Genomic DNA, 5,044 nt, shown 5'->3' with positions numbered 1-5,044 from the left:
TTAATTTTTCGCCCAAAAAAAAAAAACGTAAGGGGTACCACTGTCGTTTTTTTTTCGGGCCGAATTTTTGAGTTTCGATATCTCAGCTCTGGAAGGGGCTAGAACCTCCATTTTTGCACTCAGGTCTAAGTCTCATGGCCATCTATCAGATTTTGGGAAGATTGGAGAAACTTAATTTTTCGCCCAAAAAAAAAACGTAAGGGGTACCACTGTCGTTTTTTTTTTCAGGCCGAATTTTTGAGTTTCGATATCTCAGCTCTGGAAGGGGCTAGAGCCTCCATTTTTGCACTCAGGTCTAAGTCTCATGGCCCTCTATCAGAATTTGGGAAGATTGGAGAAATTTAATTTTTCGCCCAAAAAAAAAACGTAAGGGGTACCATTGTCGTTTTTTTTTTCGGGCCGAATTTTTGAGTTTCGATATCTCAGCTCTGGAAGGGGCTAGAGCCTCCATTTTTGCACTCAGGTCTAAGTCTCATGGCCCTCTATCAGAATTTGGGAAGATTGGAGAAACTTAATTTTTCGCCCAAAAAAAAAAACGTAAGGGGTACCACTGTCGTTTTTTTTTTCGGGCCGAATTTTTGAGTTTCGATATCTCAGCTCTGGAAGGGGCTAGAGCCTCCATTTTTGCACTCAGGTCTAAGTCTCATGGCCCTCTATCAGAATTTGGGAAGATTGGAGAAACTTAATTTTTCGCCCAAAAAAAAAAACGTAAGGGTTACCACTGTCGTTTTTTTTTCGGGCCGAATTTTTGAGTTTCGATATCTCAGCTCTGGAAGGGGCTAGAGACTCCATTTTTGCACTCAGGTCTAAGTCTCATGGCCCTCTATCAGAATTTGGGAAGATTGGAGAAACTTAATTTTTCGCCCAAAAAAAAAAAACGTAAGGGGTACCACTGTCGTTTTTTTTTCGGGCCGAATTTTTGAGTTTCGATATCTCAGCTCTGGAAGGGGCTAGAGCCTCCATTTTTGCACTCAGGTCTAAGTCTCATGGCCCTCTATCAGAATTTGGGAAGATTGGAGAAACTTAATTTTTCGCCCAAAAAAAAAAAACGTAAGGGTTACCACTGTCGTTTTTTTTTCGGGCCGAATTTTTGAGTTTCGATATCTCAGCTCTGGAAGGGGCTAGAGACTCCATTTTTGCACTCAGGTCTAAGTCTCATGGCCCTCTATCAGAATTTGGGAAGATTGGAGAAACTTAATTTTTCGCCCAAAAAAAAAAACGTAAGGGGTACCACTGTCGTTTTTTTTTCGGGCCGAATTTTTGAGTTTCGATATCTCAGCTCTGGAAGGGGCTAGAACCTCCTATTTTGCACTCAGGTCTAAGTCTCATGGCCCTCTATCAGATTTTGGGAAGATTGGAGAAACTTAATTTTTCGCCCAAAAAAAACAAAACATAAGGGGTACCACTGTCGTTTTTTTTTTCGGGCCGAATTTTTGAGTTTCGATATCTCAGCTCTGGAAGGAGCTAGAGCCTCCATTTTTGCACTCAGGTCTAAGTCTCATGGCCCTCTATCAGAATTTGGGAAGATTGGAGAAACTTAATTTTTCGCCCAAAAAAAAAAACGTAAGGGGTACCACTGTCGTTTTTTTTTTCCAGCCGAATTTTTGAGTTTCGATATCTCAGCTCTGGAAGGGGCTAGAGCCTCCATTTTTGCACTCAGGTCTAAGTCTCATGGCCCTCTATCAGACTTTGGGAAGATTGGAGAAACTTAATTTTTCGCCCAAAAAAAAAAAACGTAAGGGGTACCACTGTCGTTTTTTTTTCAGGCCGAATTTTTGAGTTTCGATATCTCAGCTCTGGAAGGGGCTAGAGCCTCCATTTTTGCACTCAGGTCTAAGTCTCATGGCCCTCTATCAGAATTTGGGAAGATTGGAGAAATTTAATTTTTCGCCCAAAAAAAAAAACGTAAGGGGTACCACTGTCGTTTTTTTTTTCGGGCCGAATTTTTGAGTTTCGATATCTCAGCTCTGGAAGGGGCTAGAGCCTCCATTTTTGCACTCAGGTCTAAGTCTCATGGCCCTCTATCAGAATTTGGGAAGATTGGAGAAACTTAATTTTTCGCCCAAAAAAAAAAACGTAAGGGGTACCACTGTCGTTTTTTTTTTTCGGGCCGAATTTTTGAGTTTCGATATCTCAGCTCTGGAAGGGGCTAGAGCCTCCATTTTTGCACTCAGGTCTAAGTCTCATGGCCCTCTATCAGAATTTGGGAAGATTGGAGAAACTTAATTTTTCGCCCAAAAAAAAAACGTAAGGGTTACCACTGTCGTTTTTTTTTCGGGCCGAATTTTTGAGTTTCGATATCTCAGCTCTGGAAGGGGCTAGAGACTCCATTTTTGCACTCAGGTCTAAGTCTCATGGCCCTCTATCAGAATTTGGGAAGATTGGAGAAACTTAATTTTTCGCCCAAAAAAAAAAAACGTAAGGGGTACCACTGTCGTTTTTTTTTCGGGCCGAATTTTTGAGTTTCGATATCTCAGCTCTGGAAGGGGCTAGAGCCTCCATTTTTGCACTCAGGTCTAAGTCTCATGGCCCTCTATCAGAATTTGGGAAGATTGGAGAAACTTAATTTTTCGCCCAAAAAAAAAAACGTAAGGGTTACCACTGTCGTTTTTTTTTCGGGCCGAATTTTTGAGTTTCGATATCTCAGCTCTGGAAGGGGCTAGAGACTCCATTTTTGCACTCAGGTCTAAGTCTCATGGCCCTCTATCAGATTTTGGGAAGATTGGAGAAACTTAATTTTTCGCCCAAAAAAAACAAAACATAAGGGGTACCACTGTCGTTTTTTTTTTTCGGGCCGAATTTTTGAGTTTCGATATCTCAGCTCTGGAAGGAGCTAGAGCCTCCATTTTTGCACTCAGGTCTAAGTCTCATGACCCTCTATCAGAATTTGGGAAGATTGGAGAAACTTAATTTTTCGCCCAAAAAAAAAAACGTAAGGGGTACCACTGTCGTTTTTTTTTTCCAGCCGAATTTTTGAGTTTCGATATCTCAGCTCTGGAAGGGGCTAGAGCCTCCATTTTTGCACTCAGGTCTAAGTCTCATGGCCCTCTATCAGACTTTGGGAAGATTGGAGAAACTTAATTTTTCGCCCAAAAAAAAAAAACGTAAGGGGTACCACTGTCGTTTTTTTTTCAGGCCGAATTTTTGAGTTTCGATATCTCAGCTCTGGAAGGGGCTAGAGCCTCCATTTTTGCACTTAGGTCTAAGTCTCATGGCCCTCTATCAGAATTTGGGAAGATTGGAGAAATTTAATTTTTCGCCCAAAAAAAAAAACGTAAGGGGTACCACTGTCGTTTTTTTTTTCGGGCCGAATTTTTGAGTTTCGATATCTCAGCTCTGGAAGGGGCTAGAGCCTCCATTTTTGCACTCAGGTCTAAGTCTCATGGCCCTGTATCAGAATTTGGGAAGATTGGAGAAACTTAATTTTTCGCCCAAAAAAAAAAACGTAAGGGGTACCACTGTCGTTTTTTTTTTCGGGCCGAATTTTTGAGTTTCGATATCTCAGCTCTAGAAGGGGCTAGAGCCTCCATTTTTGCACTCAGGTCTAAGTCTCATGGCCCTCTATCAGAATTTGGGAAGATTGGAGAAACTTAATTTTTCGCCCAAAAAAAAAAACGTCAGGGGTACCACTGTCGTTTTTTTTTCGGGCCGAATTTTTTTAGTTTCGATATCTCATCTCTGGAAGGGGCTAGAGCCTCCATTTTTGCACTCAGGTCTAAGTCTCATGGCCCTCTATCAGAATTTGGGAAGATTGGAGAAACTTAATTTTTCGCTCAAAAAAAAAACGTAAGGGGTACCACTGTCGTTTTTTTTTCGGGCCGAATTTTTGAGTTTCGATATCTCAGCTCTGGAAGGGGCTAGAGCCTCCATTTTTGCACTCAGGTCTAAGTCTCATGGCCCTCTATCAGAATTTGGGAAGATTGGAGAAACTTAATTTTTCGCCCCAAAAAAAACGTAAGGGGTACCACTGTCGTTTTTTTTCGGGCCGAATTTTTGAGTTTCGATATCTCAGCTCTGGAAGGGGCTAGAGACTCAATTTTTGCACTCAGGTCTAAGTCTCATGGCCCTCTATCAGAATTTGGGAAGATTGGAGAAACTTAATTTTTCGCCCAAAAAAAAAAACGTAAGGGGTACCACTGTCGTTTTTTTTTCGGGCCGAATTTTTGAGTTTCGATATCTCAGCTCTGGAAGGGGCTAGAGCCTCCATTTTTGCACTCAGGTCTAAGTCTCATGGCCCTCTATCAGAATTTGGGAAGATTGGAGAAACTTAATTTTTTGCCCAAAAAAAAAACCGTAAGGGGTACCACTGTCGTTTTTTTTTTCGGGCCGAATTTTTTAGTTTCGATATCTCAGCTCTGGAAGGGGCTAGAGCCTCCATTTTTGCACTCAGGTCTAAGTCTCATGGCCCTCTATCAGAATTTGGGAAGATTGGAGAAACTTAATTTTTCGCCCAAAAAAAAACGTAAGGGGTACCATTGTCGTTTTTTTTTCGGGCCGAATTTTTGAGTTTCGATATCTCAGCTCTGGAAGGGGCTAGAGCCTCCATTTTGCACTCAGGTCTAAGTCTCATGGCCCTCTATCAGAATTTGGGAAGATTGGAGAAACTTAATTTTTCGCCCAAAAAAAAAAAACGTAAGGGGTACCACTGTCGTTTTTTTTTTTCGGGCCGAATTTTTGAGTTTCGATATCTCAGCTCTGGAAGGGGCTAGAGCCTCCATTTTTGCACTCAGGTCTAAGTCTCATGGCCCTCTATCAGACTTTGGGAAGATTGGAGAAACGTAATTTTTCGCCCAAAAAAAAAAAAACGTAAGGGGTACCACTGTCGTTTTTTTTCGGGCCGAATTTTTGAGTTTCGATATCTCAGCTCTGGAAGGGGCTAGAGCCTCCATTTTTGCACTCAGGTCTAAGTCTAATGGCCCTCTATCAGAATTTGGGAAGATTGGAGAAACTTAATTTTTCGCCCAAAAAAAAAACGTAAGGGGTACCACTGTCGTTTTTTTTTCGGGCCGAATTTTTGAGTTTCGATATCTCAGCTCTGGAAGGG

Source organism: Pimephales promelas, chromosome 19 (assembly GCF_988280905.1).
Source record: "Pimephales promelas chromosome 19, fPimPro1.hap1.1, whole genome shotgun sequence".
Classification (NCBI taxonomy): Eukaryota; Metazoa; Chordata; class Actinopteri; order Cypriniformes; family Leuciscidae; genus Pimephales; species Pimephales promelas.
Note: the sequence above shows the minus strand (reverse complement) of the source record.